This window comes from Oncorhynchus kisutch, linkage group LG18, assembly GCF_002021735.2.
Source record: "Oncorhynchus kisutch isolate 150728-3 linkage group LG18, Okis_V2, whole genome shotgun sequence".
In the NCBI taxonomy this organism is placed as follows: domain Eukaryota; kingdom Metazoa; phylum Chordata; class Actinopteri; order Salmoniformes; family Salmonidae; genus Oncorhynchus; species Oncorhynchus kisutch.
Window position 1 is genome coordinate 50,956,356 of NC_034191.2, and position 16,673 is coordinate 50,973,028.

General features: G+C 42.5%; 1 protein-coding gene across 1 annotated transcript in view; it reads right to left on the reverse strand.

The window, feature by feature from the left end:
• Positions 1 to 16,673, reverse strand: part of LOC109908767 (disks large-associated protein 1-like) — a 156,199-nt gene that overhangs the window by 114,805 nt on the left and 24,721 nt on the right. The window lies entirely within an intron of this gene.

Genomic DNA, 16,673 nt, shown 5'->3' on the forward strand with positions numbered 1-16,673 from the left:
GCTTGTCTTCCGACATTTATGTTTGCTCTAGTGAATTTGATTACATGAGAGAAAAAGAGATGGGGGGGAAACCCGGAGGTTGAGTTTGAAAGAATTGAATACTGTTTAAGGGTTTATTTCCGCTAAGAAGAAAGAGAGGGAGCAAGCTCCAATAAACAGTCAGGAATAGTCACCTAACCTCACAAAATGTCTCAGAGTAGAAGTGCTGATCTAGGATCAGGTCCTCCCTATCCAGATAATCTAATTCATTATCACCTAAAAGGGAAAGCTTGTCTTAGAGCAGAACTCCTATTCTGAAACACTTTATGAATAAGAGCCCTGATCCTAGTACTGCCAGTCATTTGAGCTGATCTAAGGTGTGAGGTGGCTGTTGACAAGAGTCTGGTGGCTCTACCTCTCCACTCCCTCTAAAACAAGCTGACAGCTCCTGGGCCACTGCAGCCAGCAGCCAATAAAAGCGTTCACATGGTGACATGTGACCTCACATGGTGACATGAAAACAATGGCATCCAACAGGGCCAATGGCCCTTTACACTCAAAGCCATATACGGGTTGAAAAATGGCAGGTTTGAGCACTGATAATCTCCTAAATTGGAATGCAGTGGTTGTACAGTAACATGCTGTATATGACGTCAGAGCTCTGCCTCTGCTCTTCACAGCACTTTATGGGTTTTGACTGACATGCTTTGTGCTAATTGGGCAACATTTGATCATTGTTTTGGGTCTAAGCAAGGGAAATGTAATTGAAATGGACCGCTTTGATATTATACAAGCGAACCAAACACTTGCACTTCACATTTCATAATCCCCTATACAGTGTCAACATTGATGATCACTATGTTCGATGCCGAGTTACAATATGACATGGCTGAGTTGTTCTGAACAGAATGAGCATATTTTATTTATACAGGCAAGTCAGGAATGAACAAATTCTTATTTTCAAGGATACTCTAGGAACACTGCCTTGTTCAGGGGCAGAAGACCAGATTTGTACCTTGTCAGCTCGGGGATTTGAACCTGCAACCTTTCGGTTACTAGTCCAACACCCTAACCACTAGGCCACGCTGCCGCCGTTCGTCTATTGTATATTGAATATACTCATTACCGCTGTCTTTCACGGACTGGCAAAATTAGTATCTGTTTCCCTGAATTGCATTGTGAAAGCCTAACACTTGTAGTATTTGATTTTATGACGTAGTTCGTCATGCCGGCAATAGAACAAGCTTTCAAATGATGCCCACCTGACCCAGATTGTGATGTATAATTGGACCGTCTGTTGCGTGAACAACATCAGTAATTGTGCGACGGTGAGGAAGCATGGGCTGTGGTCCCAAACGAAACAACGACAAGTGTGCCTGCTGTCGTTACTCAATGGCACAGCTAGGTGAGCTCAACAAAAGCCCCTTATAGTTGAAGACTAAGGAACTGTGCAGACATTGGAGAGGTGTGTGTCCACCTGGAGACACCAGTTAGAGCCTCTCACTCAAACCCTTGTCATGTTCTTGTCCTGTGTGGCACCTACCCCACATTTTCCAGGAACGATGGGTTCTGACTTCTAAACTTGAAGGCAGAACCTCTAAACTTATTTATGTCACTTGAGGGAGAGAGGGGAAGGCAGAACGTTTTTGTTGTTCAGAACATGTTGTTGTTGTTCAGAACATGTTGTTGTTGTTCAGAACATGTTGTTGTTAGATATCTGGAATCCTATGGAAAGGAGAAGGGCCACAGTCTGGTTCAAGTCAACAGGACAACCATGAGTTGGGGAGGAATAAGGAATTTAGGCCAAGGTCAGGTTCAGATGGAGTGAGAGAGAACAGGAATCACTAAAATCCTGTCTAGCAACAGAGATGTATGTATTGTCTTTGTTCATTCAGCTGTTTGACCCTCTGGGTGAATCAACTTGGTTTGCGCTTTTCTTAGTTGTCCGTTAGTTTTTACTTTGTTTGTCAAAACCTAGCAATTATTAACAAATGCACTGAAAAGTACAGTAAATGTAAAATGCGTGTAAAATCAACAGTTTAATGTTTGGATTAAGTCTTGTGTCAGGTGAACCGTTGTGTACTTTAGACTGACACACACACACACACACACACACACACACACACACACACACACACACACACACACACACACACACACACACACACACACACACACACACACACACACACACACACGCACACAGCTCCAAATATTCAGCAGAATGCTGAATCCGCACCTGTCACCTAGTCCAATAGGCTGGGAGGTGAGGATAACGAGACAATAACAAGGGTTCAAGCACCCAAAGCAGAGCTCTAACAGAGCTACACAGAACACTGAGTCTTAGCCAGCAGAGGGAATTCATTGCAGCAATTTATAACACACAACCAAAGGCCACTGTGGTAAATAAAAGCAAGTAAAAGGAGGAAGGAAAAGGAGGAAGGTAAAGGAGGAAGGTAAAGGAGGAAGGTAAAGGAGGAAGGTAAAGGAGGAAGGAAAAGGAGGAAGGTAAAGGAGGAAGGTAAAGGAGGAAGGTAAAGGAGGAAGGAAAAGGAGGAAGGTAAAGGAGGAAGGTAAAGGAGGAAGGAAAAGGAGGAAGGTAAAGGAGGAAGGTAAAGGAGGAAGGTAAAGGAGGAAGGTAAAGGAGGAAGGAAAAGAAGGAAGGTAAAGGAGGAAGGTAAAGGAGGAAGGTAAAGGAGGAAGGTAAAGGAGGAAGGTAAAGGAGGAAGGAAAAGGAGGAAGGTAAAGGAGGAAGGTAAAGGGTACTGGACCAAACAAATTAAATGACCCCAGATAAACCTGAAACACAGAGAACTGAGGAATGGAATTCTATCAAATAAATGTATTAGTGTCTGTGTACAGTACATACATTATGCACAGGCTTGCGTACCAAATGGCACCCTGTGCCCTACATAGTGCACTACTTTTGATGAGGGCCCACATGGGGGCCCTTTGCACTATGTAGGGAACCGAATGGCATTTGGGACGAAGACAGGGCGTATATTGTTTTGCATGAGGAATGTGTGGAGGCTACAGTAATTGAAGATGGACTGAACTGTTTGTGAAAATTCGGATGACATTTCCATTTCTGCAGAGGGATCAAATATCGCTGGGAGTCACAAAGGCCTACATCACCACATTCTACATTTGTATTGAAAACACAATATGAATATCTCAACCCAATCCCAAACACCACCCCTGTATTTGCAAGGGATTGAACACACAGATGTAAATGAGAACACACACGTGCGCACGCACACAGCAGCCGCCACAGCTCAGAGAGCACTTTATACACTGGACCGTGGCCAACTGAAGGTATTCATTGCAGTCGATTGACAGAGACTCCTTTTTTTTCTCGCCTTTGGAGCACAGAATGTGACCTAAATAAGAGCTAGAGAGGGTCTCGCGGCTGTAGCCAGTCAGTTTCTGATACAGTGTCTAACAGTTACAAGCTTGCTCAGGATACTGTGGATCTGAAGTTGAGTCATGTTTGCCTCTTCCTTTCCCACCTGTCATCTGACTGGAGTGGTGGAGCTCCATCCTGATGCACATTTTTTTTGCTGCCACTAGCTTGTCTCCAACGGCAAGACCACCATCGCAGGAGAAGTCTCCGGTGTGTGTGTGTGTGTGTCTGTGTCAAATCAAATCATATTCTATTTGGCACATGCTTTGTCAACAACCGGTGAAGAATAACAGTGAAATGTTTAGCTTCCCAACAATGCAGAGAGAAAAATAGAAAAATAATAGAACAATAGTAACAAGGAATAAGCACACCACGAATAACGATAACTTAGCCATATAGACGGGGTAACAGTACAGAGTCCATGTGCAAGTGTGCGAAGTAATTGAGGTAGATATGTACATACAGGTAGAGGTAAAGTGACTAGGTAACAGGATACATTCTTGGGAAAAAAAATTATACATTCAGAATAGAGAAGTTCAATTTATAGGATTTAATGACTCAATTTGTTTCTTGCGAAATCAATAATATTAATAACAATTTCAATATCCTAGTACAAACAAAAAATGTAAATACAATGTCTGTTTGCACTGAAATCACTCCATAAAGGATAGTCTGGTTAGCCATTTGGTTAACTATTTAGCAGTCTTATGGTTTGGGGGTCCTGTTGGTTCCAGACTTGATGCATCTGTACCGCTTGTCGTGCGATAGCAGAGAGAACAGTCTATGATTTGGGTGGTTGTCCTTGACAATTTTTAGGGACTTCCTCTGACACCGCCTGGTATAGAGGTCCTGGATGGCAGGGAGCTTGGCCCCATTGATGGACATGTATGTGAACCTTTCAGTGTTGGAACGTTGTGTAGTTACCTGTTGTCACGACTTCCGCCGAAGTCGGTCCATCTCCTTGTTCGGGCGGCGTTCGGCGTTTGGCGGTCGACGTCACCGGCCTTCTAGCCATCGCCGATCCACTTTTCATTTTCCATTTGTTTTGTCTTGTTCCCTTCACACCTGGTTTTAATCCCCCAATTACTTGTTCATTATTTAACCCTCTGTTCCCCCATGTTTGTTTGTGAGTAATTGTTTGTATGTAATACGGTCCGTTATGTGGGCTCGTTTTATTGTATTGTATTTTGTCTAATTTTGAGTAAATTACGTTTATTTACTCATATCTGATGTCCTGCGCCTGACTCCTCTACACAAGCTACACACAGACCTCATTATATTATACTCAAATCAAATCAAATTTGATTTGTCACATGCTCCGAATACAACCTTACAGTGGAATGCTTACGTACAAGCAATTAACCAACAATTCCGTTTTAAGATAATCCTTTAAAAAGTAAGAGGTAAGAATAACAAATAATTAAAGAGTAGCAGTAAATATCAATAGCGGGGCTATATACAGGGGGTACCGGTACAGAATCAATGTGTCAATGTGCGGGGGCCACCGGTGTTGAGGTAATTGAGGTAATTATGTACATGCTCTCGATGGTGCAGCTGTAAAACCTTCTGAGGACCCATGCCAAATCTTTTCAGTCTCCTGAGGGAGAATAGGTTTTGTTGTGCACTCTTCACAACTGTCTTGGTGTACTTGGACCATATTAGTTTGTTGGTGATGTGGACGCCAAGGAACATGAAGCTCTCAACCTGCTCCACTACAGCCCCATTGATGAGAATGGGGGCGTGCTCGGTCATCCTTTTCCTGTAGTCCACAATCATCTCCTTTGTCTTGATCATGTTGAGGGAGAGGTTGTTGTCCTTGCACCACACGGTCAGGTCTCTGACCTCCTCACTATAGGCTGTCTCATCGTTGTCGGTGATCAGTTGTTGTGTCATTGTGTCATCAGGAAACTTAATGATGGTGTTGGAGTCATACCTGGCCGTGCAGTCATGAGTGAACAGGGAGTACAGGAGGGGACAGAGCATGCACCCCTGAGGGGCCCCCGTTTTGAGAATCAGCGTGGAAGATGTGTTGTTATCTACCCTTACCACCTGGGTGCGGCCTGTCAGGAAGTCCAGGATCCAGTTGCAGAGGGAGGTGTTTAGTCCCAGGGTCCTTAGCTTAGTGTGAGTTTTGAGGGCACTATGGTATTGAATGCTGCGCTGTAGTGAATGAATAGAATTCTCACATAGGTGTTCCTTTTGTCCAGGTGGGAAAGGGCAGTGTGGAGTGCAATAGAGATTGCATCATCTGTGGATCTGTTGGTTCGGTATGCAAATTGGAGTGGGTCTAGGGTTTCTGGGATAATGGTGTTGATGTGAGCCATGACCAGCCTTTCAAAGCATTTCATGGCTACCGACGTGAGTGCTACGGGTCGGTAGTCATTTAGGCAGGTTACCTTGAAACATGTTGGTATGGTGCACTGAGTAGTACTGATGGACAGTTACGCTACGCCCAATAAGACATTTGCTTTTTCCAACCGATGATATGATGAGACAAGTAATAATGATAATAATGATAATGAATAATGATCTCACATGTTTAATAACTTTTAGGGTATTTTTGTGGTTAAAGACTATAAAGACTATAATGGTAAATGTTTGTACCCAATATTTTGAATATAAAAGGGTACAATCACTACACTCTCACTCTCAAAAAAGGGGTACAATGTGAAGGCACATTTCTTTTTCCCACTTTACACATCTAGCCTAAAAAGGCAAATTTGCACCAAAATTATTATCATCATCATATTTCCCAGCATGCTCTACAGCAGGTTAAACATTTTAGAATAGTTTTTCGTGTGTGTTTTTATATGTACATTGATAGATTGATTAATCTTATGCTACACAAAAATAAATAATATGCAACTAATCTAATCAGTTAGTTCGATTTTTTTGCACACGTTACTGAAATGGCTTAGGTAGTCTACTTACAATGTTCCTAACCCTGCAAGTCACTATGCATGCAGGTTGGGTGAGTATCTGTTGGGTATTTTAATGCTGGCTGGAATTACAAATCACTTTGCAAAACAGCATAATATGACTTCTGATAACTTTCCCAGGTTTTTCAGAAATCCTGGTTCGAAGATTCCTGGAAGTGGGAGGAAATTAACAAGGATTCCATATTAAGACATGTTTGGGTAATTTGGGGAAGGTTACTGGACTTTTGCAAGCCTACTTGAAGGCCTGGTGTGACCTGAAAACCATGCGTTTACAGGCCACTGTATTAGAGTAAATCTTGGCCTCAAAATAAGGCTTCATGATAGACACTGACTGTACAAAACATTAGGAACACCTTCCTACTATCGAGTTGCAACCCGTTTTGCCCTCAATACAGCCTCAATTGACAGGGCAAGGACTGTACAAGGTGCCAAAAGCATTCCACAGGGATGCTGACCCATGTTGAATCCAATGCTTCCCACAGTTGTGTCAATTTGGGTGGTGGACCATTCTTGATAGACACGGGAATCTGTTGAGTGTGAAAAACCAAGCAGCATTGCAGCAATCAAATTGGTGCTACTGCCATACCCCATTCCAAACTTAAATATTTTGTCTTGCCCATTGACTCTCTGAATGGCAAACATACACAATCCATGTCTCAATTGTCTCTGAAGGCAGAAAAATCTTTCTTTTTTACCTTTATTTAACTAGGTATAAGTCAGTTAAGAACAAATTCTTATTTACAATGGCGGCCCACACCGGCCAAATCCGGACGCCCTATGGGACTCCCAATCATGATACAGCCTGGATTCAAACCAGGGTGTCTGTAGTGATGCCTCAAGCACTGAGATGCAGTACCTTAGACCGCTGCACTGATTGAAGTGGATTTAACAAGTGACATCAATAACAGATCATAGCATTCACCTGATCAGTAGGTAACGGAAAAAGCAGGTGGTCGTAATGTTTCCTCCATTCTGTGTATAATTTATTATCATAAAGACTATAATTAAATTGATAATACATGCCTAGGAACTCACTTAATGAAGGCCACAAGAGGAATGAATTCAACAACCATGTCTCTAACACTAATAAATACAGTCATGGATGTACACTCTACAATTCCCTAGAAAAGGCAAGGCACACTGGGAAATTATACTGGTGGTGTGGATTAGTTGGGGCATGGATTTCAGCTAGTTACTTAGCTAAATGGTTGTACCAGTTTAACTGGTGTATGGTAAAGGTACATGTGTGCTACTTACTGTACAAGGAACAAATGGATTTGACACTGTGATGTTAATATAAGCAAAGGTACAAAGGATGATTTTGTGTATGTAGAGAAAGGTACTATCTGAGGTATGAACTAGGCTACAGTTATGTACCTATAACTAAAAGCACATAATGGGACCTTACAGGGTATCACCCTAGTGACAAGCAGTTGTACCCCTTTAGGGACAAATCTAAACATTTACTTTTGAGAGGTTACTTTGTCTGCTTACATCAACATTGTCTTTGCACCTCCAATACTGCACAAAACAAACATGTATGTGTGTTATAGTACTTTGACTGTGTTTTATTTTAGTCAGAAATGTGTATGAGGGTAAGGCAGGCACATAGGCACAGACATTACCTAGGATTACATGCAAGCCAAATCATCTAAAGTGAGCAAAAAGGCAGGAATTACTGTAAGTGGGTCTAGGCGCTTTGAACTTTGCTGAGCAGTGAACAGACACAAATTATTTAGTCGTTTTGTTTGTTTAAAACAGTAAAAAAAATACTTCTATTTACGATCCATCTGGGCAAAAACCTGGCATAACCTCAAATACACATTTCATTTAGATGTATATTTAATTGAGTTGTCAACCAAAAGTGAATTCATTATGAATGAACAATGCCTGGAAATCTCAACGTTAATTTGTGGTGGAAATCAGGTTAAAATGAGACTTAAACTGTGTACTTTTTGCAAATATAAGTATAAAATCCATTTGATGTTCAACGTCAGTCTGTTGAAATATGACGTTGATGGAACATTGTTTCAATGTATTTTTGCCTGGTGGGATAGGGCTGTATGCTAGAGGGATTATCACATCCTCTCGCTCTGGTCATACAATTGTGGCCATTATTGTTAAGGGCCAACAGTTTTTCCTGGTAAAGTCACTTGCTCGTCCAGCACAGGATGAACTTCTGACCATAACTATTGACACAATGAGAATATTTTTTGAACCCGTTGGTGAGAGTGCTGTACTTAAGTGACATCTGTTTGGCCCTGTCCGGGGGTGTCCTCGGATGGGTCCACAGTGTCTCCTGACCCCTCCTGTCTCAGCCTCCAGTATTTATGCTGCAGTAGTTTATGTGTCGGGGGCTAGGGTCAGTTTGTTATATCTGGAGTACTTCTCCTGTCCTATTCGGTGTCCTATGTGAATCTAAGTGTGCGTTCTCTAATTCTCTCCTTCTCTCTCTCGGAGGACCTGAGCCCTAGGACCATGCCCCAGGATTACCTGACATGATGACTCCTTGCTGTCCCCAGTCCACCTGGCCGTGCTGCTGCTCCAGTTTCAACTGTTCTGCCTTCTTATTATTCGAACATGCTGATCATTTATGAACATTTGAACATCTTGGCCATGTTCTGTTTTAATCTCCACCCAGCACAGCCAGAAGAGGACTGGCCACCCCACATATGCTCTCTCTAATTCTCTCTTTTTTTCTCTCTCTCTCGGAGGACCTGAGCCCTAGGACCATGCCCCAGGACTACCTGACATGATGACTCCTTGCTGTCCCCAGTCCATCTGACTGTGCTGCTGCTCCAGTTTCAACTGTTCTGCCTTATTATTATACGACCATGCTGGCCATTTATGAACATTTGAACATCTTGGCCATGTTCTGTTATAATCTCCACCCGGCACAGCCAGAAGAGGACTGGCCACCCCACATAGCCTGGTTCCTCTCTAGGTTTCTTCCTAGGTTTTGGCCTTACTAGGCAGTTTTTCCTAGCCACCGTGCTTCTACACCTGCATTGCTTGCTGTTTGGGGTTTTAGGCTGGGTTTCTGTACAGCACTTTGAGATATCAGCTGATGTACGAAGGGCTATATAAATACATTTGATTTGATTTGATTTGGTAGTAGTTCCCTGTCAATTAAATGTATATAGGGGACAGAGCAGAGTGGTAGTGGGTCTTAACTAAGCAGGGCTTTACTTTGAAGTCTAAAGAGTAGGAATATAGGTGAAATCTGTTATTTGCTTTTATTTGCTAGCACAGACTGGAATATGTTCCGGGATTCGTCCAATATCATTGAGGAATATACCACCTCAGTCATTGTCAAAATCAACAAGTGAATCGACGATGTCGTCCCCACAGTGACCGTACGTACATATCCCAACCAGAAGCCATGGATTACAGGCACCATCCGCATCGAGCTTAAGGCTAGAGCCGCCGCTTTCAAGGAGCGGGACACTAATCCGGACGTCTATAAGAAATCCTGCTATGCCCTCAGACGAACCATCAAACAAGCAAAGCATTAATACAGGAATAAGATTGAATCCTACTACACCAGCTCTGATACTCGCCGGATGTGGCAGGGCTTGAAAACAATTACGGACTACAAAGGGAAACCCAGATGCGAGCTGCTCAGTGATGCAAGCCTACCAGACAGGCTGAAGGCCTTTTATGCTCGCTTCGAGGCAAGCAACACAGAGCATGCACGAGAGCACCAGCTGTTCCTGACGACTGTATGATCATGCTCTCCGTAGCCGACGTGAACAAGACCTTTAAACAGGTCAACATTCACAAAGCCGCGGGGCCAGATGGATTACCAGGACGTGTACTCAAAGCTGACATTTTCAAGCAGACCCTGTGCCCAAGGAAGCGAAGATAACCTAACTAAATGATTACCGCCCCGTAGCACTCACATTGGTAGACATGAAGTGCTTTGAAAGGCTGGTCATGGCTCACATCAACAGCATCCTCCCGGATACCCTGGACCGACTTCAATTCACATACCGCACCAACAGATCCACCGATGACACAATCTCAATCGCACTCTACACTGCCCTTTCCTTACCTGGATAAAAGGAACACCTATGTGAGAATGCTGTTAATTGACTACAGCTCAGCGTTCAACACCATACTGCCCACGAAGCTCATCACTAAGCTAAGGACCACGGGACTAAACACTTCCCTCTGCAACTGGATCCTGGACTTCCCCCAGGCGGTGAGGGTAGGAAACAACATGTCTGCCACGCTGATCCTCAACACTGGGGCCCCTAGGGGTGTGTACTTAGTCCCCTCCTGTACTCCCTGTTCACCCACGACTGCGTGGCCAAACACGACTCCAACACCATCATTAAGTTTGCTGATGACACAACAGTGGTAGGCTGGATCACCGACAATGATGAGACAACCTATAGGGAGGAGGTCAGAGAACTGGCAGTGTGTTGCCAAGACAACAATCTCTCCCTCAATGTGAACAAGACAAAGGAGCTGATCGTGGACTACAGGACAAGGCAGGCTGAACAGGCCCCCATTAACATCAACGGGACTGTAGTGTTAAGAATTTGTTCTTAACTGACTTGCCTAGTTAAATAAAATAAATGAATAGTGGATCAGGTTGAGAGTTTCAAGTTCCTTGGTGTCCACATCACCAACGATCTATCACAGTCCAAACACTGTCCACCAAGACAGTCATGAAGAGGGCACAACAAAACCTTTTCCCCTCAGGAAACTGAAAAGATTTGGCATGGGTCCCCAGATCCTCAAAAAAATCCACAGCTGCACCATTGAGAGCATCCTGACCAGTTACATCACCTCCTGGTATGGCAACTGCTTGGCATCTGACCATAAGGCACTACAGCGGGTAGTGCATACGGCCCAGTACATCACTGGGGCCAAGCTTCCTGCAATCCAGGACCTATATAATAGGCGGTGTCAGAGGAAAGCCCATAAAATTGTCAGAGACTCCAGTGACCCAAGCCATAGACTGTTCTCTCTGCTACCGCACGGCAAGCGGTACTGGAGTGCCAAGTCTAGAAGCAAAAGACTCCTTAACAGCTTCTACCCCCAATCCATAAGACTGCTGAACAATTAGTAAAATGGACACCAGACTATAACATTGACCCCCCCCCCCCTCCATTTGTTTTGTACACTGCTGCTACTCGCTGTTTATTATCTATGCATAGTCATTTCACCCCTACCTCCCATGTACTAATTAAATCTAACCTGTACCCTCGCACACTGACTTGGTACCGGTACCCCCTGTATGTAGCCTCGTTATGTTATTGTGTTACTTTTTATAATGTTTTACTTTAGTTCATTTGGTAAATATTTTCTTAACTCTTCTTGAACTGCACTGTTGGTTAATTAAGGGCTTGTAAGTAAGCATTTCACGGTAAGGTCTAAACTTGTTGTATTCAAAGTGTGAGAAATAAAGTTTGTTTTAATTTGACACAGACATGGTGGTGTTGCAGGAAGATCTGAATGCTGTGAATCAAGAGATTGTGAGGTTAAATCCCAGAGGCCTCATAACCATTGTGTGAATTTCACACTAAATTTCTGCGTGCGCCATTTATGAAAAGTCTGTGCACGTACAAAAATATAGAGATTTATAAGCTTGGTGCACGCCATACATACAGTTGAATTTGGAAGTTTCATACACTTAGGTTGGAGTCATTAAAACTTTTTTTTCAACCACCACAAATGTCGTGTTAACTTCTTATGGCTGCAGGGGCAGTATTGAAAAGCTTGGATGAAAGGTGCCCAGAGTCAACGGCCTGCTCCTCAGTCCCAGTTGCTAATATATGCATATTATTAGTAGTATTGGATAGAAAACCTTCTGAAGTTTCTAAAAACTTTTTGAATGATGTCTGTGAGTATAACAGAACTCATATGGCAGGCAAAAACCTGAGAAGAAATCCAAACAGGAAGTGGAAAATCTGAGGTTGTTCGATTTTCAACCCAGCCCCTATTGAATACACAGTGGGATATGGATAAAGTTGCACTTCCTATGGCTTCCATTGGATGTCAACCGTCTTTAGAAACTTGAATGAGGGTTCTACTGTGTTGTGAAGCCGGATGGGAGCTCTTTGAGTCAGTGGTCTGGCAGAGAGCCAGGTCCTGGTCATGCGCATTTCACATAATAGCGACCTGCGTTCCATGGCTTCTCTACAGACATAGGAATTCTCCGGTTGGAACTTTATTAAAGATTTATGATAACAACATCCTAAAGATTGATTCTATACTTATTTTGACAAGTTTCTTCGACCTGCAATATAACTTTTTAAAGTTTTCGTCCGACATTTGGATGGACCTGCATGAGCGTTTGGATTTGTGTACTAAACGCGCTAACAAAAGTAGCTACTTGGACATAAATAATGGACATTATCGAACAAATCAAGCATTTATTGTGGAATACTGTAGCATTAGCTACAGGTCTATTTATTGTGTTGGCAGAATGTTTTCGTCTTTAGCAGTAATTTATGCTGTATCTGGAAAAGGACGGTCAGTTTCTGAACGAGAAAATTGTCGTGGACCTGTTAGCAGAACGAATTAAATCAATAAAGTTTCAAATAAATGTTTATCTCCAAACCAGAGTAAAATGGACTGCCCGCGAATTCTGACTTTTTTTTTAGGTCAGGCTACTCAAAGAAATACAATTACAGGACTTACAGTAGTTACAGTTTGCGGGGAGGTGAGCACATTCTCTTGTCAAGTTCAACTATTATAAATGCTAACTTTTCTGTGAAAACTGGCACATGCTCATTTTGGGGTATATTTTGTACGTACTCACGGTTTATAAATGAGGCCCCAGTGTAGCACATTATAATAATTATTGTATAAATAAACATACACAATGTAATCATGTATTTTAAAGTGTGTAAAATATGTACGTTGAAAACAGCGTAAAGCTCCAGGGACATCCTAACGACTCGTGTTTTTTTGCCGGGCATCCCCTGTGAAACTTCATGTGAAAAATATTCCACGTGATAGTTCATCTGAAATATCAGGACGTAAAGTGTTCCAAAACCACAAGGTTTCACGTGATTTCACATTGGCAAGTTTGTGTCCTATGTGGTTCAGTTAGTAAAGCATGGTGTTGGCAATGCCAGGGTTGTGTATTCAATTCCCATGGGGGAAAGAACATGTATGCATGCTCTCTAGATAAAAGCATCTGCTAAATGACTCAAATTAAGAATGAAAATAATGTGAGGTGTTCTAAAATCAAATGTGAAATCATGTGGTTTTTCCATAAGGGTGCCATTTGGGACATGGAATATAAGTCACTCTTCCCTATTGAATTCCATCTTTTCCTAACTCACAAATGACACGGTCATGTTATACATTGACCATGTCTCAATGACTTCCTATGACAGTTCTCTGATTGGGACATGGGTGACAAGGACAAATTGTGGTGTCCAATTCTTAGCTTCTTTATAAACATGCCTGCCCCTAACTTTACCTTATTAATAATTTATCAGCAAAATCTTGAAATGTTGATGTTCCAAATAAAGTAAGCTGAGGAACATGCCCACGACAGCAAGAGAAAGTGTGTGAGAATAGAGGCCAAATAGAACCCTATTCACTACGTAGTGCCCTACTTTTGACCAGAGATCTATTGGCCCTGGTCAAAAGTAGTTCATTATGTAGGGACTATGGTACCATTTGGAATGTAACCAGAGTAGAGGTGGCTTTAAGAGAGGCTCACTGAGAATTAGATTACATGACATTTTCAGCCTGACATGGTCAGAGAGTCTGTAGGGCTGGTGGGATTAGTTTGAGTGAGCTGAGGTGGTTGTGGCTGTTGAGGCACTCCAAAGACAGGCTTTATCTTTATGGGCTAAACGCCATCAAATGTTGATGTCTGCCTGTTAAAACACTTGTGAAAGACAGATTATTACAATATATGTCTGACTCCCAAATAGAACCCTATTCCCTACATTGTGTACCACCTTTGACCAAAGTGCACTTATTTTGACAGCTCCTGAGTGGTGTAGCGATCTAAGGAACTGTATCTCAGTGCAAGAGGTGTCACTACAGTCCCTGGTTCAATTCCAGGATGAATCACGTCATGCTGTGATTGCGAATCTCATCGGGCAGCACACAATTGGCCCTGTGTCGCCGGGGTAGGCTGTCATTGTAAATAAGAGTTTGTTCTTAACTGAGTTACCTTGTTACAGTTGTTTCTGAATGCTTAAACACTAAGAGTGATTCTTGAAGCACTCTCTCTGAAACCATTAACACTTGTAGCCAATGCATTTATCAAGTGTGTGAAACTGAATTTGTGTTCTCTGCTTTACACTCAGCTTGTAATTTGAAAACACACTCCTAGCAAAACTTACACTATTTTGCCAATTGCCTTTCCACATTGACACATGTGAAAACACTTTTAGATAATGAGTTCACTTACCAGAGCTTGAGCACTATAAACAGTCCACAGGTAAACATTTGGTTTGGACAACAATGGAGGCTAATATTGGGCAGAGAGTAAGAGGGGCGAGAACTAGAGGAGGATGAGGAGGAAGAGGAGGAGGAGGAGATGAAGAAGAAAGAGGAGGAGGAGAAGGAAGAGGTGAAGTTGGACGGAGAGAAGGAGAGGATGGGGAAGAGGGAGAGGAAGGGGAGTCAGGAACACAATAAATAATCAGAGTGACTGTGGTTGACCATCTTGTCAACCATGGGATGAGAATGAAGGAGGCTGGGCAACGGGTTCAGCCAAATCTGAGCCGCTATACTGTTGCAGGTATCATCTGGATATTTCTAAATGAGAACCGGTAAGTAACTGTAAGTGCTGTAGTCTTACTGGTACAGTAATATGTACTGTACTTTCATAATGAGAAGGATCTTCACTAAAACCATTCAAATGTTTTTACAGAACTGCAAGAAAACCAGTATCTGGTGGAAGAGGTCGACTGTTCACCCCAGAGCATCTGAGATATGAATATGTGCAGGTAAGCTTTACCATCCTATCATTGGTATTGGATCTGGAAGTGTATGGTGCTACATAATATTGACTGACCCCTGTCTTTTTGTACTGTGCTACATTGTTTTGTCTTGTCTCTTTCAGAGAGTCATAGAGCTAGAAGCAGATGCAGTGCATCATGAGCTAATATATGTGGACGAGGCAGGTTTCAACCTTGCAAAAACAAGGGGCTGCGGCAGAAATATCATCGGACACCGTGCCATCATCAACGTCCCTGGACAACGTGGTGGCAACATAACAATGTGTGCGGCTATTAGTCAAAACAGCGTCCTTCACCATCATGCAATCCTAGGCCCATACAACACTGCAAACATTATCACATTTCTGGACACCCTCCACAACAGACTAACCCCTAATGACCAGGGACCAGAGCAGCCCAGGTACGTTATCATCTGGGACAATGTTAGTTTCCACTGGACTGCTGTGGTCCGCAATTGGTTCACAGGTCACCCACTTTTCATCGCACTCAATCTCCCCCATACTCTCCGTTCTTGAATCCTATTGAAGAATTCTACTCTGCATGGCTTTGGAAGGTGTATGATCGCCAGCCCCACCAACACATACCCATTCTACAGGCTTGTGGAGACATCGATCAGGGGTCATGCCAGGCCTGGACACGGCACTCCAGGCGATACTTTCCACACTGCCTCGCTCAAGACAACATCACATGTGATGTGGATGAAGTCTTATGGCCAGACCCACAAAGAAGGTGAGATGTAGCCTAAGGTTTTTGTTTTCTTCTACTGCACCTTTGTTGTTTGAGGAGTGTTAGAACATTTTGAGAAGAAAAAAAACTTTTCCCCCTTATTTGTATTGGTAGTGTGTTATGTTTGGAATACACATCCATACTTTACACATTTGGATACCTGTTTGAATGAGTGTTTACTACAGGTACGACAGAACTTTATTGCAAACTGCTATGCCCTGCACACAGAAAAAGTGTTTTTCATTTAAACTATCAGTGCGTAGTTGGCGCTTCGTGTGCTTGTTCAAATTCTGTGTACTGTATTGACGCAAAAACACAATAAACATTTTTTTTTACAAGAATTGTTTGCTTTTGCAAGAGATGTATAATGCTTTGCTGGTTTGGTGTGAGGTTTTGTGGTTCGTGTGTAGGGTTTTGCAAAAAATAGCCTATAGTTTCAAAGATAGTGCCTAAGAAATCAGAAAGAAATGTAAATAAAGGTTAAAAAAAAGAAAAGATTTACTAAAATGATAGAGAATAGGATGCCATTTGCCATGAAACTTGTCTCTAATCCCTTCACTGAGTACTCTGGAAACAGGTTTTTTTTCAAGACCATGCCGATTACTGCTGTTATGAATAACAGTGTTGATGATATTCATAAAATATAGATCCCTCAAAAGTGATATATGGAATAAAAATGAC